At 37.2% G+C, this 27,305-nt stretch overlaps 1 protein-coding gene across 1 annotated transcript in view; it reads left to right on the forward strand.

Moving 5' to 3' along the window:
- Window positions 1-27,305, forward strand: part of AR (androgen receptor) — a 166,655-nt gene that overhangs the window by 106,248 nt on the left and 33,102 nt on the right.

Consider the following 27,305-nt stretch of genomic DNA (forward strand, 5'->3'; position numbering starts at 1 on the left):
AAGCATGTCTAGTTTCCTCTTTGTGCATTAAAATTTCCATTGGAACAATAACATGGTTGTATTAAATGATAATGAAGATTTTAACAATAAATATGTAACAATATAGACCTTTAACAGTAATTTTAGCAGTAAATCTCTAAAATTTTACAGATAATCCAGATGCATCCATTGGCCAGTGGTTCACTTTGTAGGCATAATTTTTGAGAAACAGGCAGACCTGATTTCAATCCTTAGTTGTAAGACTTAATATATATGTGACCTCGAGCAAATCACTTTTCTGTGGCTCTGTAAGGGTAATAATAGCTCACAGAACTATTATAAGAACTAAATGATGTGTAACAAAGCTCCTGGTACTCAGTAACTTTTGAATCCTTTTCTTAGAGTGAGTCTTGGTCATAGGCACATATGTAATTGCAGTGTCCCTGGTTAGGCAGAAAGAACAAATAAGAGATGATATCTGTGGTATTCCCGAGGTAAAGGAGGCCTTTAGTTGGTGTAAGATTCCTCTTCTCTTTAGAGTTACTTAATTAGGGACCAGAAGGCCATCAGCATTTGTATGAGAATATAACAAAGGTCAATCTCTTCCTCTTTACTTTGTACCTCCCAGTACACTGTGAGTAACACTCCCCGGTTCGCCCAGCCAGCACGTGTTCATTGCCTCTCCTGACTTCCAGAGTTTGGACTTGAAGGTGTCAGAGCTCTCTGTGTATCTTCGTCCCCAACAATATTAGTCTGACCTCCCCAGCAAATTCAAGTCCTAAACCACTGGCCAGGAGAAAAGCTAACAAAGGTCATAAATTATTCTCTATATTTTTCAGCCATTGGTTTCCCATGTCCAGCCAGAGGTGTAGAGTATGCTGAGGCCAGATTCAATAGAAACCTGAGCCAGCACCTGTGTAAATAATTTTTAAAGCTTCTTCTCCTGAAGCCAGATGAATATTTTTAAAAACTAAGCTGGATTATCTTTTATCTAGCATGCTGTCTCCTACATTACTAGTGCCTCAGACCTCTTGGAGGAATGTGGTTTGGTTATAGTGTCTTGCTTGTCTGTTTTGGGGAGGGGAAAATTTATTTCAAAAAAAAGTAATGCCTCGGTCTGGCCTATGACTATTTTGTTTAAAATGAAACTCTGGCAGTGTACTGATATTCATTCCTCTTCTCATAGGTTAGCTTTACATCCTTCTGTCTCCACCCACTCTTTAATTCTCATCCTTTTAAAAGGCAGCCAACCAAAGCCAGCAAGTACATACTGCTTATCTCTGACTTCTACCTAAATCAACTTCAGATCTTGTCCAAGGCTCCATCTGAAGAGAAGGGGCTAGCACCCTGCCAAGAGCCCTCAGGGGCCATCAGTAAATGGACATTCTGTCCCTTGAGGTCCCTTAACTCTGCTCAGCTTCAGAATACAGAATGGGTTCATTCTTCATTTGTGTTGTTTATAACTAAAAGCCTCCTACTTCCCACTCTCCTGCATAGCCTCCTCTGCCATCCCACCTGTGTAGCCTCCTCCACTCCCAGCAAACTCCTCTGTAGCCCATGTCACTTGGAAAGAGTTTTCTGTGTCTCTTTTGCAACTTGGCAATGACTAGCCAGCAAGTTTAAGTTCAGATTATAGCTCCATGGGAACAGAGATAGATACAGGAAGCAAAAGAAAGGGATATGGAAGTATAGAATGATTTCCCACCTACCTAGTGAGCACTACTGAGATACTCAAGTGCTCTCTACCCAAGAATTCTATTGATATAAAGGTAAAAAACTTGATCTTAGGTCTAATATCCATCAGTTGTGTGACCTTGGGAAAATGATAGCAATAATGATAACTACCCTCAGAGGATTCATAAGGATAACATGAGATAAGGCAAACTGAAATTTCCTAGTGTAGTGACAGACTTTTTAAAAATAAAATGAACCAAACACTGATAACAGTACTTCCCAGTACACAAATGAGAAATCAGTCCCTCATCAAATTACAGCACATTTCCAGTGCTCCAATTATGTCACTGAAGAAATGCTAATGTAGATTAAATAATTCCCTTGTTGCTATTTACATGGATAATTTGATAGTAATTGTTTTTGGACATGAATAGTTTTGAAGCCTTATAGATGAGTCCATCCCCAAGTACCCAAGACTGAAGAAAGTTGGCTAGAGTGATGGCAAGGTGGCAGCACAGAGCTCCCTGGGTTCTGGGCCCTGCTCCTAGCTAGAGAGAACTCCAGAGTATAAGCATGTGTGTTATCATAGTCCAAAGGCAGAGAAGAAGGGCTGGAGATGAGTAGTTTTCATTCATTTATTTTTTTCAACCAGTGACGAATATGAGCTAGCCGTGTTTTCAAAAACATTCCAGTCTGGTAGGTCGGCCTTCCAAGGTCACTTGCAGCTTTAACACTGCCAAGAGTATCTACCTGCAGCAGAGACAATGTTTTGGAACATAGCAGAGAAAAAAATCTATAGGCAGGTATTTTTCCTAATGCTATCCCTTCCCTATCCATACCTAATGTAGATGACAGGGTGATAGATGCAGCAAACCACCATGGCACATGTATACCTATGTAACAATCCTGCACGTTCTACACATGTACCCCAGAACTTAAAGTATAATAGTAAATATTGTCTATAGGCAGAGCTTCCCTTTCCCAGCCCCAGAAACAATCCTAACCAAGGCTGGCATAGTACAGTAGGACTGTCCCTATCAGCAGGTTTGGAAGCTTTAACAACAACAACAAATAACTAATGATGATGATAATAATAGCACCTAATGTTACCAAAAATTTTCCATGTGTTAAGTACTATAGTTAAGTGCATACTTAATCCTCACAATAACTCTACAAAATAGTAGATACTTTTAATACTACCCTAATTTTACAAACATGGCAACTGAGACACAGGACTAAGAGAATAAGAATACACCTAATTCACCTCAGTTCAACAAACATCAAACATCTGTTTTATGTCAAGCCTCGTGCTGGGTGCCAGGGAGAGAGAGATGAGTAAAGCATAGTTTCAGTCCATTGGGAGCAAATGACAGCACACAGTGGGGCAGTTATATTGCAACCCTTCTGCCTGATGCTAAGAACTCAGTGTCAGTAACAAGTGAAACACAATACTTCTCTCAAAGATCTCAAAGTTTAGTAGGAGATATCAGTGTGGAAACAAAAACTAAATACTGCTCTGATAAGTGTCGTAAGAGGTAGGTGCAAAAAGAGAGAGAGAGATCACTATAGCAACTGACTGGTCTAAATCAAAGTCCCCCAAAAAATGATGTTATTGAGGATTATAGGACAACTAATTGATTTAAATCAAATCCCAAAGGCAACAATGTTTGCTAATTTTATTTCAGTTTAGTTGATAGTTTTTCGTTTTTTATTCCTTTCCTAAAATGAATGTTTAGTGTTTGTTTCTCACCCAAGGATACCAGAATATTTCAGGGGCTGTATTACAATATAGTTAAATTATTCCTTTATCTCAAAACACACCCACACTTTCCCCTATTCTTACCTCTATTCAGGGTATCTCTTCTGTCTCCCGTGCTTTTTCTCCACATCTCCATATTCTTAAGTCCTACCTTCCTTCAAGGCCTCACTCAAATGCCTCCTCCTCCATGAAGCATCCACCCCATCAAAAGGTACCCCACCCTCTCCTGTACTCCCACACCACTTCATGGGTGTCTCTCTGTGGTTCTTACCACTTCCTGCTTTATCTTTCTGTAATGCACTTACAGGTCTCTTTTCTCCACTACTGAGCTCTTCAGAGGAAGATTCACTTTGCTGAAACCATGATTTTCTTTAAACACATTTGGAACCTCTTCTGGAGTGCATTGTCTGGTGGGCTTCAAGCTTAATTCTGAAGCATGTGAAATTACATCACCTATCTGGAGGTTTACACTTTCTGCTAATGACTTTTTTTAAGCCCACCACACTAAAACAACTGCTTAAAACACGTCTTCATTCCCTTTGGGTCTGGCCCTTGCACATGCATATAATTTATAGAGTCATTATTTTGTTCTGTTGTCCTCATACCTTGGTATTGTCGGAGGTTTAGACTATTACTATATACTTAGGTTACAGTCATGTACATTATTTTCTTTTTAAAATTTCCTTAGTATACATTTCCTCCATTGGAAATTCAGGGTTAAAACAGCAGTTGGGTGGGAGCGTATGTACCACAGATAGCCAATCACGTGTTATGACTTAAGAATTTATGAAACGGCCCTCTACCTGAAGATACCTTGCTACTGATGCTCTCTCTCAGTATCTGAAACTCCCATCATACGTGGAATTGTTTTGGAAGGCTTTGCCTCCTGGGACACATTCAGGCATAATGAGGAAATAGTATTGAGCATTAGACTCTCAGTATGTCCATTAGCAAGACTGTGGAGGAATGGAATCACCAATATCATATTTTACAGAAAATATGAATTCAAGAGAAGTTCTAAAGAGAAAATGCTTATCTAGAAGAGGAAGCCTTAGATACAGCATCAAAACTGCAGGCTTTGAGGAGCCAGAGGTCAAATGAGAGCATTGAGTATTTGTTTAGATCAGGCATCCCCAAACTTTTTATACAGGGGGCCAGTTCACTGTCCCTCAGACCATTGGAGGGCCACCACATAGTGTGCTCCTCTCACTGACCACCAATGAAAGAGGTGCCCCTTCCTGAAGTGCGGTGGGGGTCCGGATAAATGGCCTCAGGGGGCCGCATGCAGCCCGCCAGCCATAGTTTGGGGACACCTGGTTTAGGTGAAACAACAGAAAGGGAAAAGAGAAGCAGAGGAAGGGATAGTGGAGAGAAATGAGGAAGTTTTATCCTTTTAAGTTGGAATCGTGTTTGGCTATGGACACAACAGAAACAGTGAGATCACTTTATTTTTATTTTATTTTATTCTTTAGTGACAGGATCTTGCTATGTTGCCCAGGCTGGAGTCTGTGGCTCTTCACAGGTGTGATCATAACGTAGTACACCCTCGAACTCCTGGTCTCAAGCAATCCTTCCACCTCAGCCTCCTAAGTAGCTGGGACTACAAGTCCACACCACCATGCTCAATGAGATCACTTGAAACTAGGGAGAGATGTGTGAGTTCTGGGCAACCAGTAGTTGGTTTTACACAGAATTGTAGGGCCTAAGTGGACATTCTGTTCCAAGTAAGCTTCTTTGGACATTAGAAAACCATGAGTGATTTGCAAATCAGAAAAATAGCAGAGGCAGGAAAACTCAGTGCAGCATGGCAAACTCAGTTCATAGAAGTAGGTTCACCCCAGTCATCAGACAGAATTATAACTGCTGATGTGGAGTAGAGGCTAGCTTTATCTGCTGTGTGATACACAGACCTTTAAGAATAGTAGGTGTATATGGCTAATTGGAGGGAGATAGGTGGCTGTATTTACTAATTGGTTGACTTCACTGACATAGTTTGGGGATTGTGGCTTCCAGATACTCAGATTTTTTTGGAGGCATATAGAGACTGCAACATCTATTACAGAACTATAAATTACATGTGGAAGAGAAGGTCTTCTATGATAGAATAGAAAATAGAACACTGTGGAATTGAGGGACAGAGGTGCTGTCTAGGAAGTCAGACAGCATTTCCAGTTCTGTCCCTCAGAGTTCCTTGTCCCCATTGAGACGCAATTTTTCTTACTTTGGTTTCTAGTGTTACCACCCACTGTTCTTTCCCGTCTCAACCATGAGTATAAGTATGGATCACATTCCTTGGGTTCTTAGAACATAATAGAAATGAATGCTCACTCATCGAAATAACCATTAGAAATACTGAGGGAGAACAAACTAGAAATCCAGTAAAGTAAATAAAAATAGGATTATATTCCTTAGAATCTCAGAAAAAAACAATGAAGAGCTTTCTTGGGGCATTAGACACCTTCCCATAAGATGGCTGACTCCCCTTTAGCCATGTCAACTTGTCCCAATCTTTACTTGGTAGCTCTTCTTTCTTGTTCATTAACCCATCTGTTGGCTCCTATGGGGTCCTAGAGAAATGCCAACCATGTACACACACAACTAATACCATGAAGATTACTCTTGACTAGCAAGCCCTTTTATGATGCTGTGAGCATTTGACACCCTTTTTGCTAGTAACATCAGTGAGTGATCTGACCCATTTTGGAAACAGAATATGATCAGTACATTGCCTCAAGGAGGCCCTCACTGTTCTAGGAAATGTAATTCCAGAATTTGCTGACTCACACCATGGAATATGTGCACAAAATGGATACTGCAGATAAGCCTTTCTCTGACTAGTTTCAGAATTTTTTTCTGGGTAATTTTAATTCTTTTTTTATTTTTGTGGGCACAAAGTGGTTATACATATGTATGAGGTACCTGAGGCATTTTTATACAAGTATACAGTGTGTAATAATAATCAGAGTAAATGGGATATCCCTCACCACAAACATTTATCCTTTCTTTGTGATACAAACAATCTAATTATATTCTTTTAGTTATTTTAAGATGCACAATAAATTATTGTTGACTGCAGTCACCTTGTTGTGCTATCGAATACTAGATCTTATTCATTCTAACTATATTTTTGTACCCAGTTGCCATCCCACTTCCTCCCCTCCTACTACCCTTCCCAGCATCTAATAACCATCATTCCACTCTCCATCTCTATGAGTTCAATTGTTTTAATTTTTAGCTCCCATAAATATGTGAGAACAGGCCCAGTTTGTCTTTCTGTGCCTGGCTTATTTCACGTAATATAATGCCCTCTAGTTCCATCCATGCTCTTAAAAATAACAGGATCTCTTTTTATATGGCTGAATAGTACCTTATTGTATGTATGTACCACATTTCCTTCATCCATTCGTCTGTTGATGGACACGAGTTGCTTCCAAATATTGGAATAAATAAACACAGGAGTGCAGATATCTCTTCAGTATACTGATTTTCCTTCTTTGGGTTGTATACCCAGCAGTGAGATTGCTGGGTCATATGATAGTTCTATTTTTAGTCTTATGTGGAACCTCAAATCTATTCTCCATAATGGTTTTACTAACTTACATATCCACCAACAGTGTATGAGGGTTCTCTTTTCTCCACATCCTCCCCAGCATTAATTACTGTCTGTTCTTTGGATGAAAGCCACTTTAACGGCGGTGAAAATGAGATCTCACTGTTGTTTTGATTTGCACTTCTCAGATGATTAATGATTTTGAACACCTTGTCATATATCTGTTTGTCATTTTTATTTCTTATTTTGAGAGATAGATACCTAGATCTTTTACCCATTTTTTAATCAGATTGTTAGTTTTTTTTTTTTTTTTCCCTATAGAGTTGCTTGAGATCCGTATATGCTCTAGTTATTAATCGCTGGTCACATGTATAGTTTGCAAATAGTTTCTACCATTCAGTGGGTTGTCTCTTCACTTTGTTGATTGAATTCTTAACTATGCAGAAGCTTTTTAACATGATGTCCTCATTTGCCCATTTTTAGTTGCCTGTGCTTGTGCACTATTACTGAAGAAATTTTTACCCAGATTAATGTTCTGGAGTGTTTTCCCAATGGCTGCTTGAAGTAGTTTCATAGATTGATGTCTTAGATGTAAGTCTTTAACATGTTTTGATTTTATTTTTGTGTTTGCTGAGAGATAGGGGTCTAGATGCCTTCTGCATATGGATATCCAGTTTTTCCAGCACCATTTGTTGAAGAGACTATCCATTCTCTAATACATGTTCTTGGCACCTTTGTTGAAAATAAGTTCACTGTAGATGTAGACTTGTTTCTGGGTTCTCTGTCTGTTCATTGGTCTATGTGTCTTTTCTTATGTGAGAAACATGTTGTTTTGGTTACAATAGCTCTGTAGTATAATTTGAATTCAGAAAACGTGATTTTTCCAGTTTCGTTCATTTCTTTTTCCATAACATAGCTTTGCCTATCCTGGGTCTTTTGTGGTTCCATATAAATTTTAGGATGAGTTTTTTTCTATTTATGTGAACAATGTCATTGATATTTTGATATAAATTGCATTAAATCTGTAGATAGTTTTGAGTAATGTGGACATTTTAACGATATCAATTCTTGAAATCCACTAGCATGGAATATCCTTCTATTATTTGGATGTCTTCTTCAATTTCTTATATTAATTAATTTTAGTTTTTGTTGTAGAGATACTTCATTTATTTGACTCAGTTTATTGCTAGATATTTTATTTTATTTTTAGCTATTATCATTGGGATTACTTTCCCAATTTCTGTTTTAGATTGTTCACTGTTGGCATTCAGAAATGTACTGATTTTTATGTGTTGATTTTGTATCCTACAACTTTACTGAATTTGCTTATCAGTTCTGATAGGCTTTTGGTGCAGTCTTTAGGTTTTTCCAAGTATAAAATCATATCATCTGCAAACAAGAATAATTTGACTTCTTTCTTTCCAGTTTGGATGCCCTTCATTTCTTTCTCTTGTCTGATTGCTTTAGCTAGGACTTCCAGTACTCTGTTGATTAATAGTGGGGAAAGTGAACAACCTTCTTTTATTTCAGACCTTATAGGCAAGGCCTTCAGTTTTTCCCAATTTAGTATGATACTAGCAATGGGTCTGACATATATGGCTTTTACTATGTTGAAGTATGCTCCCTAGTTTTTTGAAGGTTTTTATATTTAAAGGAAGATAAAAATTGAATGTTATTAAATGTTTTTTCTGCATCAATTGAAATGATCAAATGCTTTTTGTCCTTCATTCTGTTGATATAACATTAACATGTCACATTGATTGACTTGTGGATTTTGAACCATCCTTGCAACCCTGGATAAATCCCACTTAGTCATGATGAATGAACTTTTTAATGTGTTGTTGAATTCAATTTGCTAGTATTTTGTTGGGGATTTTTGCAGCAGTGTTTATCAAGAACATTGGCCTATGCTTCTCCTTTTTATATATGTCTTTTTGGTTTTGTTATCTGGGTAATACTGGCCTTGTAGAATGAGTTTGGAACAATTCTCTCCTCTATTTTTGGAATACCTTGAATTTAACTGATGTTACTTCTTTAAATGTTTGGTAAAATTCTGCACTGAAGCCATTGGCCTTTTTATTGCTGGGGAGACTTTTTGTTACAGCTTCAATCCTATAACTTGTTATTGGTCTGTTCAGGTTTTAGATTTTTTTTTTTTTTTTTATGGTTCAATCTTCACAAGTTCTCTGTTTCTCGAAATGTATCTATTTCTTCTAGGTTTTTCAATGTATTGACATATAGTTGCTCATAATGGCCTCTAATGATCCCTTGAATTTTTGCAGTATCTGTTGTAATGTTTCTATTTTCATCTCTGATTTTATTTGAGCCTTCTCTTTTTTCTTAGTCTAGCTAAGTACTTGCAAATGTTGTTTATTTATCCACAAAACCAACTTTTTGTTTCACTGATCTTTTGTATTATTTTTCCTTTTAATTTTATTTATTTCTAGTCTGATCGTTATCATTTCATTTCTTCCAGTGCTTTGAGTTTAGTTTGCTCTTGCTTTTCTAGTTCTTTAACATGTGTTGTTAGGTTATTTATTTGAACTTTTTTTACTTTTTTGATGTAGGTGCCTATTGCTATAATCTTTCCTCATAGCATTGCTTTGCTGTATCCCATAGGTTTTGGTATGTTGTGTTTCTATTTTGGTATGTTTCAAGAAATTTTAAAATTTTTCTCTTAATTTATTTTTGACATAGTCATTCCAGAGTATACTGTTTAATTACCATGTGGTTTGTATAGTTTCCAAAATTCCTCTTATCGATTTCTGGTGTTATTCCATTGTGGTCAGAGAAGAAGCTTGATATAATTGTAATTGTTAATACTTTTTTAAAGACTTGTTTTGTGGCCTAACATATGTTCTGCCATTGAGAATGATTCATATGCTGAGGAAAGAGTGTACATTCTGCAGCCATTGGATGAAATACCTATTTAAATATCTGTTAGGTCAATTTAATACATAATGCAGATTAAGCCCGATGTTTCATTTTTGATTTTTCTGTCTGGATGATCCCTTCAATGCTGAAAGTGGAGTGTTAGAATCTCCAACTATTTTTGTGTTGCAATCTTTCTCTTCCTTCAGCTCTGATAATATTTGCTTTAGATGCCTGGATGCTCAAGTGTTATATGCATATATACTTCAAATAGTTATGTCCTCCTGATGAATTGACTCCTTTGTCATTATATACTGATATTCTTTTTCTGTTTGTGTAGTTTTTGTCTTGAAATCTGTTTTGTCTGATATAAGTGTAGCTACTGCTTTTATTGGTTTCCATTTGTATGAAATAACTTTTTAATTCCTTTATTTTCAGTCAGTGTGTATCTTTATATTTAATAGGGTAAATACATTTCTTGTAAATAAAAATTACTATATTAAAATATTTTAAAAATAGTATTTTTAATAATGAAAATGATTATTTTTTGAGGATCTAATAAGTAAATATTTAGTTCATGTAAATCACAGTGCCTGGTATTTAATAAATGTGACACCGTTTTTATTCTTTTCACCATATTAAGAAATTAATGTTTATTCATGAAATATTCAATTTTTTACTTTGTGCCCTCTTAATTGAAAATGTTAATAGAAAACTTGTTCATAATTGATGTTATAGACTGTTTTGTTAATACTTTCTATAAGTTTATCTTTTGTAAGACATGTTCCTTTTATTCTTAACATTTCCTTAATCATTTTGTTTTCCAATCATCTTAAAATATGTGACAGTTATTTTTTGTTTTATGGCATATTAATGAAATTCTGTATGTCATTTAGGAGGAAATGAAACATATATTCTAAAATATATATATATATATATATATATGAAAGCATATATATTCTAAAAGCAATGAAAATCTGCTAAATTAGATACAATGTTTGGATATGTACAGCATGGGTCAGAAATTTTATAGTCGTAAACAAACTTTTTTAAAGTGAAAAGTTAAAAAAAAAATGGAAAAAGTTTATTTGTTACATATTTTTAAAATTACACTCCAAGAAAGTATGAAGAGAAAAAAAGTGTATTAGTGGGAAAAGAGACTATTGACTATTCAAATACAAGGAAAATTGAATCAAACAGAAAGATAAACTATGTAATAAACAGAGTATATTATACGTCAAAATTTTTTTTCATGAGTTTGGGGGAGCACAGGTGAATTTTGGTTACATGGGTGACTTCTTCAGTAGTGGATTTTGAGATTTTAGTGCAGCGGTCACCTGAGAAGTGTACACTACCCAACATGTAGTCTTTATATATACGTTAAGTTTTAAGATATATGTACAGAACGTGCTGGTTTGTTACACAGATATACATGTGCCATGGTGGTTTGCTGCACCCATCAACACATCGTCTACATTAGGTATTTCTCCTAATGATATCTCTCCCCTAGCCTCCTACCTAGGCCCCAATGTGTGATGTTCCCCTCACTGTATCCATCTGTTCCCTTTGATCAACTCCCACTTATGAGTGAGAGAACATGCGATGTTTGGTTTTCTGTTCTAGTGTTAGTTTGCTGAGAATGATGGTTTCCAGCTTCATGCATGTCCCTCCAAAGGACATGAACTCATCCTTTTTTATGGCTGCATAGTATTCTAAGGTGTATATATGTCACATTTTCTTTATCCAGTCTATCATTGATGGTCATTTGGGTTGATTCCAAGTCTTTGCTATTGTGAACAGTGATGCAAAAAACATACATGTGCACGTGTCTTTATAACAGAATGATTTATAGTCCTTTGGGTATATACCCAGTAATGGGATTGCTGGGTCAAATGGTATTTCTGGTTCTAGATCCTTGAGGAATTTTCACTCTGTCTTCCACAGTGGTTGGACTAATTTACATTCCCACCAACAGTGTAAAATCGTTTCTATTTATTCACATCCTCACCAGAATCTGTTGTTTCTTGACTTTTTAATGATCGCCATTCTAACTGGCATGAGATGGTATCTCATTGTGGTTTTGATTTGCATTTCTCTAATGACCAGTGATGATGAACTCTTTTTCAAATGTTTGTTGGCCACGTAAAAGCCTTCTTTTGAGAAGTGTCTGTTCATATCCTTTGCCCACTTTTTAATGGGGTTGTTTGTTTTCTCTTGAAAATTTGTTTAAGTTCCTTGTAGATTCCAGATATTAGCCAGAATCTACTTTGTCAGATGGATAAATTACAAAAATTTATCCCTTTCTGTACATTGCCTGTTCACTCTGATGATAGTTTCTTTTGCTGTGCAGAAGCTCTTTATTTTAATTAGATCCCATTTGTCAATTTTTGCTTTTGTTGCCATTGCTTTTGGTGTTTTAGTCATGAAATCATCGCCCATGCCTATGTCCTGAATGGTACTGTGTTGGTTTTCTTCTAGGGTTTTAATAATTTTAATTCTTACATTTAAGTCTTTAATCCGTGTTGAGTTTATTTTTGTATAATGTATAAGGAACGGGTCCAGTTTCAGTTTTCTGAATAAGGCTAGCCAGTTTTCCCAACACCATTTATTAAATAGGAAATCCCTTTCCCATTGCTTGTTTTTGTCAAGTTTGTCAAAGATCACATGGTTATAGATGTGTGGCATTATTTCTGAGGCCTCTGTTCTCTTCCACTGGTCTATGTATCTGTTTTGGTAGCAGTATCATGCTGTTTTGGTTACTGTGGCCTTGTAGTATACTTTGAAGTCAGGTAGCATGATGCCTCCAGCTTTGTTCTTTTTGCTTAGGATTATCTTGACTATATGAGCTATTTTTTGGTTCTATTTTAAATTTAAAGTAGTTTTTTTTTTCCTAGTTCTGTGAAGAAAGTCAATGGTAGCTTGATGGGATACCTTTGAATCTATAAATTACTTTGGGCAGTATAGCCATTTTTACTATATTTATTCTTCCTATCCATGAGCATGTAATGCTTTTTCATTTGCTTGTGTCCTCTCTTATTTCCTTGAGCAGTGGTTTTTAGTTCTCCTTGAAGAAGTCGTTCACATCCTTTGTGAGTTGTATTCCTAGGTATTTAATTCTCTTTGCAGCAATTGTGAATGGGGGTTCACTCATGATTTGCCTCTGTCTATAATTGGTGTATAGGAATGCATGCGATTTTTACACATTGATTTTGTATCCTGAGACTTTGCTGAAGTTGCTTATCAGCTTAAGGAGATTTTGGGCTGAGACGATGGGGTTTTCTAAATATGCAATCTTGTCATCTGCAGAGACAGTTTGACTTCCTCTCTTCCTATTTGATTACCCTCTATTTCTTTCTCTTGCCGGATTGCCCTAGCCAGAACTTCCAATACTATGTTAAATAGGAGTGGTGAGAGAGGACATCCTTGTCTTGTGCCAGTTTTCAAAGGAAATGCTTCAGCTTTTTGCCCATTCAGCATGACCAACATGTAGTCTTTTATTCCTCACTCTCTCCTAACCTCCCACCCCCATGGAGTCCTCAATGTCCATTATACCACTCTGAATGACCTTGCATCCTCATAGCTTAGCTCCCACTTATAAGTGAGAAAATACAGTATTTGGTTTTCTATTCTTCAATTACTTCATTAGAATAATGGCTTCCAGCTCCATCCAGGGTTTCTTGTTTTTCATCCATTCAGCCACTCTATGTCTTTTGATTGGAGTTTCATCCATTTAGATTCAGTATTATGATAGATAAATAAGGACTTACTCCTTCCATTTTGTTATTTGTTTTCTTGTTGTTTTGTGATCTTTTCTTCCTGTTTTTCTTCCTTCCTGTCTCCCTTTTAGTGAAGGTGATTTCCTCTGGTGATGTATTTTATTTTCTTCCTTTTAATTCTTTTATGTGTGTGTGTTTGTTGCATGCTATTCATTTGAGGTTATCATGCGACTTGCACATAATATTTTATAACTCATTATTTTAAACTGATGACAACTTAATATTCTATTGTATAAAAAAATGGAAAGAGAAAACTGATAAAAATTCTGCATTTTAACTTCATCGCCCTGCTTCTTATCATTTTATTATTTCTATTTATATCTTTTTGTACTCTACGTGTCTTGAAAAAATATTTTAGTTATTTTTGATGGGTTCATCTCTTAGTTCCACTCAAGATATCAGTAGTTTACATACCACAATTACAGTCTTACAATATTCTGCGTTTTTTTTGTTTGTTTGTTTACTTTCAATTACCAGTGAGTTTTGTATTTTCAGATAATTTGTTATTGCTCATTAACATCCTATTCTTTTAGACTAAAGAGCTCCCTTCGGCATTTCTTGTAGGAAAAGTCTGGTGTAAACGAATTCCTTCAGCTTTTGTTTTTCTGTGAAAGTCTTTATTTTTCCTTCAGGTTTTAAGGATATTTTCACTAGATATATTCTATTCCAGGGTAAAAGGTTTTTTTTTTTTTTCTTTCAGTCCTTTAGGTATGTCATGCCACTCTCTTCTTGCCTACAAGTTTACCATTGAAGTCTGCTGCCAGACGTATGTGAGCTCCATTTTATGTTACCCATGTCTTTTCTCTTGTTACTTTTAGGATCCTTTCTTTATCTTTGACCTTTGAGAGTTTGATTATTAAATGCCTTGGGGTGGTCTTTTTTTTTTGGATTAAATCTTCTTGGTGTCCTATAATCTTTTTGTACTTGGATATTAATGTCTTTCTCTAGGTTTAGGAGGTTTTCTGTTATTATCCCTTTGAATAAATGTTCTACCAAGATCTCTCTCTCTCTCCCTCTCTTTCCCTCTCTCTCCCTCTCTCTCCCTCTCTCTCTCTCTCTCTCTCTCTCTCTCTCTCTTTCCTTCTTTTCCTCCCTCCCTCCCTCCCTCCCTCTCTCCTTAAGGTCAGTAAATCTTAGATTTGTCCTTTTGGGGCTATTTTGTAGATCTTGTAGGTGTGCTTTATTGTTTTTCTTTTTTATTTTGTCTCTTCTGACTGCATTTTCAAATAGTCTGCTTTAAAATTCACTAATTATTTTTTCTGCCTGATCAATTCTGCTGTTAAGAGACTCTGAGACATTCTTCAGTGTGTCAGTTGCATTTTTCAGCACGAAAATATCTGCTTGACTTTTTGGATTATTTCCATCTCTTTGTTAAATATTTCTGATAGAATTCTGAATTCCTTCTCCATGTTATCTTGAATTCTTTCAATTTCCTCAAAACACTTATTTTGGATTATCTGTCTGAAAGGTCACATGTCTCTATTTTTTTTCCAGGATTGTTCTCTGGTGCTTTATTTAGTTCATTTGTGAGGTCATGTTTTCTTGGATAGTATTGATGCTAGTAGATGTTTTTCAGTGTCTGAGCAGTGAAAAGTTAGGTGTTTATTGTAGTCTTCGCAGTCTCGGCTTATTTGTACCTGCCCTTCTTGGGAGACTTTCCAAGTATTCAAAGGGATTTGGATACTGTGATCTTAGTCTTTGGTCACTGCAGCCATATCTGCTTTATGGAGCATCCCATGCTTAGTAATGCTGTGGCTCTTTGAAACTCATAGAGTTACTGCCTGCATGCTCTTGGGTAAGAGCCAGGAAAATTCCCTGGATTACCAAGCAGAGACTCTTGTTCTCTCCCTTTACTTTCTCCCAAACAAATAGATTCTCTCTCTCTCTCTCTCTCTCTCTCTCTCTCTCTCTCTCTCTACTGACCTGCCTGGATCTGGGGTTAGGGATAACACAAGCACCTTTGTAGCCACCACCTTTAGGACTATGCTAGGTCAGACCCAAAGCCAGCGTAGCACTGATTCTTGTCCAAAGCTCACAGAGACCACTCCCTGAGTACTGTCTATATTTGCTCAAGGCCCAAGGGCTATACAATCAGTCAGTGGTGAAGCCAGCCTGTCTTATGTCCTTCCCTTCAGGGTTATGAGTTCCTCAAGCAGGTCCAGGGATGGTGTCCAGGAGCCAAGGCCTCGAGCTGTGACTGAGCTGGCACCCAATCCATAAGACAAAGATTTTTCCACTCTTTCCTTCCTTTTCCTCAAGCAAAGGAGTCTGTCCCTGTGCCCACCCACCCATGCCATGTTCATGGCAAGTATTGTGTGGCTACCACCAATATTCACTCAAGGACCAAGGGTTCTTTAGTCAGCTTGTGGTGAATGCTACCAGTCCTGAGTCTCTCCCTTCAAGTAAGTGGTCTCCTCTCTGGGCCAGGGCAGGTGCAGAAATACTATCCAAGGACCAAGGACTGGAATCAGGCTCCCCAAGAGCCCACTTGGTGCTCTACCTCCACTGTGGCTGAACCAGTACCCAAGCTGCAAGAAAAAGTCCTCTTTACTCTTCCTTCTCCTTTCTTCAAGCCAGCAGAGTCGCTTCCTATAGCCACCACAGCTGGAAATATGCTGGGTCACTCTTGAAGCAAGAACGGCTCTGAGTCTCAAAACTCCTGGCAAGTACTGCCTGGCTACCACTGCTGATTATTCACTGCCCAAGGGCTCTTCAGTCAGCAGGAGATGAATCCTGCCAGTACTGGTTCCTTCCCTTCAAGGCAGCCAGTTTCCTTCTGGCCCAGTGTGTGTCTAGAAATATCATTTGGGAGGGCCTGGCATGGTGACCTCAGGGCTCTGCCTGGTGTCCTGTTCTACTGTGGCTGAGGTGGTATCCAAGTTGCAAGACAAAGTCCTATTTACTCTCCCCTCTTCTGTCTTCAAGAAGAGGGAAAGAGTCTTCCCTGGAGCTGGAGCTGCACTGCCTGATATTGGAGGAGGGTGGCACAAGCACTCTCTTGGTCACCCCATCTGGCGTCTCACTAGGTCATATATACCCCAAATCCACTGGCTCTGAGCCCATCACAACACCAGGATTTGGCCAAGAATTTCAGTTCTTGTGGCTTAGACTGCCTTTCAAGCTTATTTGGGACCCCAGAGCACATTAGCCCACAGTGACAGGGCTTGCCAGAATTTAGTTTCTGACTGCTGAGATGGGCCATTTTCCTCTGATTAGGGCTGATCTAAATGTTCCTGCTGTGGGAACTGGCTGAGTTTGGCTCCATGTTGCTTTCTGCTGTGACAGGGCAACATTGAGTTCCAATGCAAGTCCCACAATCACTGAAATCTTCCTTTTCCAAGCCTGCTCTGCATACCACATCATTACTGCTGGGGTGGGGTGGGGGAGGGATGTTGTAGGCAATTCAAGAATGTCTTTTCTACCTTTTTCAGTGCTTCTTTCCTTCATATGGTGTTAAAACTAGGTACTGTGATTGCTTACCTGATTTTTGGTTTTATGAAGGTGCTTTTTTGTGTGGATCACTGTTCAGTTTTTTGTGCCTGCAAGGAGTGGGGGATGACAATTGCTGGAGTCTTCTTTTTGGCCATCTTGCTCCACCTCTTTCCTAGTTTTGGAAATTTCAAAGCAGTTAGGATAGCGGTAGAAGGAAAGGGAGCTTGGAATCAGAAAATCCATGTCGTAACTTTGAGCCTTAGGAAATTCATTTGACTCCTCTAAGCCTCAGTTGCTTCATCTGTAAAATAGAAATAATATAATTGTGGCTGAAAAGATCAAAGGTGATGATGCTTTTGAAAACACTGTAAAAATGACAAAATATCATATGAGTGCCATTTTCTAGTTTCTAGGAGTCTCCTTGCCATCGTAGAGGCCAACCATGTCTATTTTTAAATAAATTATTATTTGCCTCTGACCTCTCCTGGAAACCTTTGCAAAGTGTTGCCTATAGGAGAAACAGCTTTACTTGCAAATCACTCCACTGTTTTCTCTTTGCACAGCTTATTAATATATAAGGCACATGTCTTCCCGTCTGCAGTAACATTGGAACGATTACCTCTTTGGAGTACCTACCAGAGCTTCTCAAAGTGAATTTTGTATATCACCACTGAAAATAGTCAGTTGCAGAGATAACCTCCAAATTGAATGACATTATTTCCAATCACTTTTGTATGATGTAGAAATAGACAAATATATAACTTTGCTTATAGACATAATTATTGTCTCCCAACAAGTTATTAGTAGTCAGAAAATTGAAAGGAGAAACAATGGGTTGTGCCTTCCCATAACAGCTTACCTTTGGGTTTCAGTTGCAAGACTACTAAAAGCCTGTGCAGGTAATTTATAGCAAAAGTAAAATTTGCTCCAAGAACAAACCCTTGTTTCATTGTCTAGTGTTCTTAATCCCCAGCAAACATGATTTTGATCTGGCATTTGGCAACAGGGCAATTTCCTAAGTTGCTGTATGCAACTTGAGGAAGAGAGGTGATACTATTGGGATGAATTTATTTTTTGTAAAATCCTGTCACCCTTAAAACTTTTTATTTATTTTCTGCAATGAAGCCATCTCCCTTGTCTTTAATGTGCTTGCTTTGATTTCATGGATGAACATTCTTGCCTGGTTAACATATGGACTCTCTGAAATTGTCTAAGGCCTTTTTCTTTGTTTTTTCTTGACGCTCAAGCTGCCTAAGGTAGTACTGGCTGTGGGGGCTGACAATGAGGTGATAGCAAGCTGAGCTTTGTCCTCTGGCCTCCCTTGACCCATTCCATTCATCATCTAAGGGACTCCAAGCCAACATTTTACAAAATGGCCTCACCAAACTCACTAAGACTGAAGGGAAACCAGAATTCCAAACAGCCATTATGAAAGGAAAGAGAGAGACTTAGGGTTTGCAAAATAGGATACTCTGTTGATTCTATTTATTCCATACAGATACTACTATTCTTTAAGAAAGCATTAAAATCACATCATCTTCCAGGACCTGGGCTGCATCTTTCAGAAGCATGTTACAGAGAGCTGTCTTGGCCAACAACATATTGAAAGATAAATTAATCAATCATTCATTCAAATAACGTATATTCAGAATTGAGGTATATTGTAGCCAGTGAGACTACAAAAAGATTGCTCTTATCTCTTGCACAATCTAATGAGGGAGATAACCACTCTTTCAATTTATAGTGACCTGTAACATTTTGTATACTGCTGATTATCTTCACATGGTAATGACACAATCAAAATATTGCAAAATAGACAGAGGCTAGGAGAAGAAGGATTGAGTATAAATATACTCTCTCATGAATTGAGGGGAATGGGCTGCATCTCTTGATCACGCAGAGATAACAAATATGGAAATGATTCCAAATTAACAAAGCAAATATGCAGACAATACTGATAATATAGTGGGAAGGATGCCTGAGTTTTAGTTCCATCTCTGCTATTGACTCATTATATAATCTGGGTCAGGTCCATTCTGCTCTCTGGATCTCACCTTACCTATCTGTAAAATGAGATTGTTTCATCAGATGATCTCTATAGAAGTTCTTGCTTATTCTAACATTCAAAGAGTTTTTCTTTAAATAATAATAATATATATGATCTGTATAGTGCTTTACACTTTATATGATATGTTTGCATCTATTATCTCGTATGAGAAAAGCACTGGACTGCTGGGCTGGGAATGAAGACACCTGGATTCTTGTCCCTATTTTGACACTGATTCATGGTGTTACCTTTAAGCATGTCTCTTTGAGTCTCTGAGTCTCAGTTTCTCAATCCGTAAAATAGTGGATATGAGGATTGTACTAAATCAGTAGATCTCTAAAGTGTTCCACAAAGCCCTGGGGTGAAGGGCTCCTACAGGGTTTCTCTAAGGCAAACCACAAGGCTAGGCCTGCATAGAAGAGGAGAAAAAGAGTGATCTGGCAAGAGAAGTTCTAAGTTTCCTATGCCAACCACAGGCAGATTAGGTTTAATTGTATCTGTTTTATATACAGGGCTTCTATGTAATGTTGTATTTGTAAGAGTTTACTATTAAAAAAAAAAACTCGGCCGGACGCGGTGGCTCAAGCCTGTAATCCCAGCACGTTGGGAGACCGAGGTGGATGGATCACGAGGTCGAGAGATCGAGACCATCCTGGTCAACATGGTGAAACCCCGTCTCTACTAAAAATACAAAAAACTAGCTGGGCATGGTGGCACGTGCCTGTAATCCCAGCTACTCAGGAGGCTGAGGCAGGAGAATTGCCTGAACCCAGGAGGCGGAGGTTGCGGTGAGCCGAGATCGCGCCATTGCACTCCAGCCTGGGTAACAAGCGTGAAACTCCGTCTCAAAAAAAAAAAAAAAAAAAAAAAAAAAAAAAAAACAAAAAAAAAAAAAACTCAACTAGTTCGAATTTTTTTTTCTTTTTTTTTATTGCATTTTAGGTTTTGGGGTACATGTGAAGAACATGCAAGATTGTTGCATAGGTACACACATGGCAGTGTGGTTTGCTGCCTTCCGTCCCCTCACCTGTATTTGTCATTTCTCCCCATGCTATCTCTTCCCACCTCCCCACCCCCCATCCCTCCCCCATTTCCCACCAACGGACCCCAGTGTGTAGTGCTCCCCTCCCTGTGTCTGTGTTTAAATTGCACATATAAGCGAGATCATGCAGCCAGTATTTGTCTTTCTGTGCCTGGCTTATTTCACTTAGCATAATGTCCTCCAGGTTCATCCGTGTTGCTGCAAACGACATACTTTTCTTTTCATTAAAGTCTATATCGTATTTCACTGTGTATACATACCACATTTTCTCTTTTGTAACTTTCATTTTAGGTTAAGGGGATTATGTGCATATTTGTTATATAGGTAAACTGCATGTCAGAGAGGTTTCTTGTACAGATTATTTCATCACTCAAGTAATAAGCATAGTGCCTAATAGATTTTTTTTTTCTGATCCTCTTCCTACTCCCACCCTCCACCCTCAAGTAGGCCCTGGTGTCTGTTGTTCCCCTCTTTGTGTCCATTACACCACGTTTCCTTTATCCACTTATCCATCCATGGACACTTAGTTTGCTTCCATATGTTGGCTATTGCAAATAATGCTGAAAAAAGTCAAACTCATAGAAGCAGAGAGTAGAATGGTGGTTACTGGGGACTGGGAGGCAGTTAAGTGGGCTGGGAAAAGAGAAATAATGAAAGGGTACAATGTGTAAGTTATAAAGAAGGAATAAGTTATATTGAATTGCTGCACAGCATGATGACCATAGTTAATAATAATGTATTATATATTTCAGAATTGCTAAAAGAGTAGATTTTAAATATTCTAACCACAAAAATTATAAGTAGGTGAGGTGATGGATATGTTAATTCGTTTGAGTTAATCTTTGTACAATGCATGCATATATCAAAGCATCACACCATACCCCATAAATATATACAATTAATAATTGTCAATTAAAAATTTAAAAACTTGATTTATGTAAACTATGAGTCCTTAAGTATTAAAAATAATATCCAACCAAATATGTTGTTTGGTAACTTTATTTTTATTGTTGCTTTAACAAACCAATATATTGTGAATATACTTCCAAGTGAAAAGAAAAAAAGACATTGCAATTGTCATTAATAACTGCAAAACATTCCTTTGCATGAATATGGAATAATTCATTTAATCATTCCCCTAATGTTAGACGTTGAAATGTTTTCAATTTTTTGTTCACATAATGCTACAATAAACTTCTATTTTGTGCTTATTGTATTATTTTCTTATAGCACATCCCTAGAAATGGAATTCCTAGTAAAAGTTTATACACATTTCCAATTTTTTTCCAAATTTTCGCAATTTTTTTCAAATGGCAAAATTTCTCTCTAAAGTATTTATATTCCTACCAGAAATACCTCTCCACCAACACATAGTATTTAATCTTTATCAATCTGACTTGAGAAAATGATATTTAATTTGTATTTCTGTGATTTCTAGCTAAATTAAATAATCTTCATATGCTTATTGTTCATTTGTACTTCTTCCAATTGCCTCTTCCTGTTGTTCATTTTTCTACTGAACTGTTTATTTTTATATATCAAATATATTGACCATTGGTTTTACATACTTGATGCTAATTATTATTCTTAGTTTATGATTTGTCTTTGAGTTTTATAATGATGTTTATTTCATATAAGAAATTTTAAATATTTTCTAGTGAAATTTATCAAGTCTGTCTTCACTTATGTTTTCTTCATTGTCATACTTTAAGATGCTCTTTTCTACCTTCAAAAATTTTGAAATGTTCCTCTTTACGGTCTAACAGTACTTAAATGATTTCCTTTTTTAAATGGGCATATTTAATCCATTTGGGATTTATTTTTATTTTAACTAGTAATTTAACTTTATTGCTTTCCAAATGATTAACTAATTGTTCTGACACTATTTCGTGAATAATTCATCCTTTTTCCACTGAATTGGAAAGACATATTCCATATACTGTGTCTGGTTTTGGCTTTTCTGATCTCTTCCACTGATCAACCTAAGCTAGAGCCAATATCAAACTGTTTAATCATTATGACTTTAAATACTTTAAATGTATGGTAGGGAAAGTCTTATTACTCTTATTTTTCACAAATATCTTGTCATTATCTCATGTTTTATTCCTTCAGATAAATTATGGGATTATTTTGTCAAGATTTTGTTTGAGTTGTTTTAAATTGATAGATTTCATTGGGGGAGAACTGAAATCCTTGAAATATTGTATCTTCTTAGCCAGGAATTTGGTACATCTTTGCATTTAATTCGGGTCTTTCCTTAAATACCACCATGAAGTTTTTTGTTTTGTTCATATAGACCCTGCATTAACACTGTATATATAAAGTGTGAGAAATATTACATTCTTCAGGCTTCTCTATAGGTTAACAATGAAGATGATGACTCAACCCTGTCTTTGTTTGCATAATGTGATGCCACTAGTAATGGGCAACTTCTCTGCCTTACCTCCTCTGTGCCAAACAGGATTTTTCAGAATGAACAAATTGAAAGAATCATAATCAGACACTAACCCCAAGCCATACTGCATGATAGCACCAATGGGACTCACAGAAAACAACAGAAATAGGTAGGAAGCCTGCAGAGAAACAAACCTGAAAGCTGTCTTATGGCCGCTCTTCCTGCTGGAGCTTTGAATAATATTTAAGTTTTATGATGGAAGAGTAGGACTATGAAGAAAGACACAGAGCACCATCAGACAGTCAAGAATTTCAGAGTCAGCTGGCCTTGGACCTCATGCCAGCCCATTTTGTAACTATCCGGGTAGTCAAGGGTTTAACATTTTTCTAATAAGACAGTTATTATGCATTAAATGAGTGATTTCTTTGCACCTCTAGAGTATGGCCCTACCTACTTCAACATGAGAAGATTTTTGTATTTGTCAGTCATTTTACAATGACTTGTAATGAGCTCTTTATTATCAACTGTGGATATAACTTCGCTGTTGGAAATTAACAGTATCAAACAACTGGGTACAATGTTTGTAGTATTTGAGGAGGGATAGCTGTATAGAAAGTTGTATTCTCTGTGTTAATTATTCAGTAACTTACGTTATAGTGTGGGAACCGAGGACCTTCTAGAACCACCTTACAGCAGGCCTAGAGCCCATCTACACACGTCTTCCATCACCTGAATATGGAGAAGGCACCCACAGGGCCATATGCTTTCTAGACAAAGAACAAAGATTTCTGCCACACTCAGAAGGCTTTGTCTTCAGACTATAATCACCCACACCATATTGCCTTCTGATCCAGTTTCCATATTTTGTGCTGGCACTAACACCAACTTGCTGTGGCATAGGGTATGTCATTTCAATATATTGTGACCATGTTCATAACTGAAGAGTCAGGCATCACATTGGGCATTTTTGGATTCTTTACAGCCCAAAGATTCTGTGTTTGTAATTAGGCCCAATAGGTTAGAGCTAAAAGGAAATAGTGGGTTTCCTGGAAGGAAGGGACTTGTAACACAGGCCAGAGATAAAATGGGGTGCATTCAAGAAAAGATGGGGGCAAACAGTTTGCAGGGATGCTACAGAGAGAATTCCAGCCTTGTATGGAGGAACGAATGTGATACAAGCAAAGAGTCTTTAAAATTCTTTCCAACCAATCTGGGATCCATAACCTTATGGACTGTGATTTGCAGCAAACCAAGAATATGATGCCAGTCAGAACAATATTCTTGATAAACATAAATGCAAAATTCCTCAAAAAGACTAGGATTGTTTCTGGAATGCAAGGATGATTCAACATATGCAAACTGACACAAGAGCAGAAAATCAAACACCGCATATTCTCACTCATAGGCGGGTGTTGAACAATGAGAACACATGGACACAGGGAGGGGAGCACTACACATTGGGGTCTGTTGGGGGGAAATGGGGGAGGGACTGGGGGTGGGGAGGTGAGGAGAGATAGCATGGGGAGAAATGCCAGCTATAGGTGAAGGGGAGGAAGGCAGCAAATCACACTGCCATGTGTGTACCTATGCAACAATCTTGCATGTTCTTCACATGTACCCCAAAACCTAAAATGCAATAAAAAAAAATAAATGTTCACCAGAAAAAAAAAACATATGCAAGTCAATAAATGTGATAGGCCATATTAACAGAATGAAACACAAAAACTATATGATTATCTCAATAGATGCAGAAAAATAATTTGACAAAATTCAACATTACTTTATAATAAAATCTTTCAAGAAAGCAGGTATTAGAAGGAATGTTACTCTACACAAAAAGGCCATATCAGATAAGCCCACAGCTAAGATAATGACCGTGAATGAGATAAGGATGCACACTGTAATCACTTCTATTCAACATAATGCTGGAAGTCCTAGCCAATTTCATATTAATGAGCCTCATTTTCTTCATCATAGAATAAGGTATATGATAATCCCTCTTATACTTACTTTGCACAAATTATGATTATGATTATAATTATTTTGAGACGGGATCTCACTCAGCCTGGAGTACAGTACCACAATCACAGCTTACTTCAGCCACAATCTCCCAGGCACAAAGGATTCTAGCACCTCAACCTCCTAAGTAGTTGGGACTACAGGTGCACACCACCAGGCCCAGCTAATTTTTTGTTGTTTTTGTAGAGACGGAATCTCACTATGTTGCCCAGGCTGGTCTCAAACTCCTGTGCTCAAGCAATCTTTCTACCTTTGCCTCCCAAACTGCTGGGATTACAAGAGTGAGGCACTGTGCCCAACCCTGCAGATTATTATTGAACTTTGTAAACTAATCAAAGGAGAGTGATTATTATTACTGTTAATAACTCTGATAGCCTCATCCATATATTTGGAGAAATTGAATAAATAGGAAAGAAATAATAGCAATCCAATGATTTTACCTTGGCTCTCCCATTATTTGGGGAAGTGATAATTTAGATAGAAGTGACTTGCAAGCAGTCTTGAGAGATTACCTGTTCTATTCCCTATCTTTGCCTCTAAATCAAATTGTACAGATGAATAAGGTCTTACTTTTAGAACTTACAGAAAAAAGACTCCTTTCATATCCATCTTTGGAATTCTCAACCACTTCTGTAACTATTAAGCATCATTTCAAACATTAAAAAACCATCATTCTGCTTTGAAGGAACACGTGTCATGTATACCTATTTGTATGTTTTGGTGTGTTTTATGCTTTATGTGATCACCCACATATGCACAGATAATTCCAAAATCCAGTGTGTGGGTGTATACACACACATACACACACTCACACACCTGTGCACTCACACATACATGAAATGTTTATGCCTACATTGCATGTGATTGGCAAAATTAGTGCCTAAGGCGGTATTAACCACCTTGAGTTTTGGGGGAGGTTTTGAAAACAAAGACAAGAGACTACACGATTCTAGATGTAAGAGGCAATGTTGCAATAAGTTACTGTCCTAAAAAGACTGAATAAATGGACGAGAGACTATTATTTTGGATAGTTTCTTGTTTACCAGTAATACTTAAGTCCTCTACATTGAAAAAAAAAAAAAAAAAAAAACGCTGAAAATATATTACGGAAGAAATCCAGATGTCCTTCAAGATTCTTAGAGTTGAAAAAAATTTAATGACTTTCTAGTCCAATCTATTTCATGTAATCCGTGGAGTCCAGAGAGGCAAAAGGATTTGTCCAAGGTCATATAGTGAGTTGGTGATAAGGCTGAACAAGGATTCAGATGTTGGGGCTTCCAGCCCACTGCTCTTTCTCTCATCTAGGACTTGTATATTTTTGTTCAGTGGAGATTTTCTTCTGTAATCTCAATACCCAGTGCAGGGCCTGGCATATAATAGATTATCAGTAAATGTTAAATTAATATGTAATGGCTTTGGTTGTACTGGGTTTTGCACTTACTCCTGAGTATACTGTAAAGAATATGTATGTTTTAGGTCGCCATGTTTTAGATCAAGAGGAACCCAGAGAAAAGTTTTGAATTGAACTATGCTAAGGAAGTTATCTGAGTTCCAAATTCAAAAAAAAAAAAAAAAAAAAAAAAAAAAAAATCCACACTTTTCCAATATAAACGCTCTCATTCACAGAGAGATTCTCTTTCAGAAATGCAATCTAGAACTATTTTGGGAGCCATATTCCATTGGCTGTGCAACCATTTCTTGGCAAACTGGGGCCCAGGAACTAGCATTTTCCTAGGGAAGAAGAGATTTCTTAATGAAATCACGTACTTTCTAACCTAAGGTTATTTCAGTAATCAGTGTAACAAGCTAGTCTTGAGGACTGCAGCAGTACCAATACTGTGGAAGTGTACCAGTTCTAGAACAACTATAACGTTGGAACTGAACCCACTAGAATTGAATACAGGACCTGTTTTTGAGGAACTAACACCCAAAGGCTGAACATCACTTATAGCACCATCCCTTCTGTGCACATATCTCAGTCCTCAGTTTACAGCAGAAAAAAAAAAAAAGCTGTTAGCAAATTGTGTTCTATTTATGCAAATAAAATCCTATGGTATGGTAGAAAGGGCACTGGCCTAGAGGCCTTAGTTTTCTCCTATGCTAAAAACCTCTAACACAAGCCTGGTTTATAGTAGGCACCCAATAAATGGTAGTTTTCTTCCATTGGGAGCCTCTGATTCAGTGTGCTTCTTCAGATAAGTCACTTCCCTGGAACTCCTCCTTGGGATGAGAGTTGTACTGTTGTGATTTTTAATAGTTCCTTCAAGCCCAGGATTTTGAAATCCTTTAACAAAGGGAGAAAGGAAGGAAAGAAGAATGGAAAGTTAAACAGAAAAAAACAAGAAAATAAAATATTAAAAAGGAGGAAAGGAAAAAGAATCCTTTACTACAATAAAGCTAATTGTATGTTCTTCCAAGTACCACTTTAAGTAAAAGAAGTTCTTTGCTGACCTAGATACTACTGAATCTACTACATAAAATAGCCTACTGTAATAGCTGCATTTCTGCACCTAATCTGCACGTTTTAGGCTTAGAAAAGGGAGACGAAAGCTGATGTATAGTTAAATTTATGTTTTCAGTTGGGTTTTTTTTTTTCTGCTCTCAAGTGTCAATCACTCTTTAGTTTCTGTTTCTTTTTCCCACCATGAGCATTCTTCCTCTGCCTAAAGAAACTTCCCTAAAATCCCAGTCTATTCAGTAAATCGAAACACAGCAATAAATTTGAGAAAAAAATACCAGGAACATAGAGAAAGAAAGTGGA

Source organism: Saimiri boliviensis, chromosome X (genome assembly GCF_048565385.1).
Source record: "Saimiri boliviensis isolate mSaiBol1 chromosome X, mSaiBol1.pri, whole genome shotgun sequence".
NCBI lineage: Eukaryota > Metazoa > Chordata > Mammalia > Primates > Cebidae > Saimiri > Saimiri boliviensis.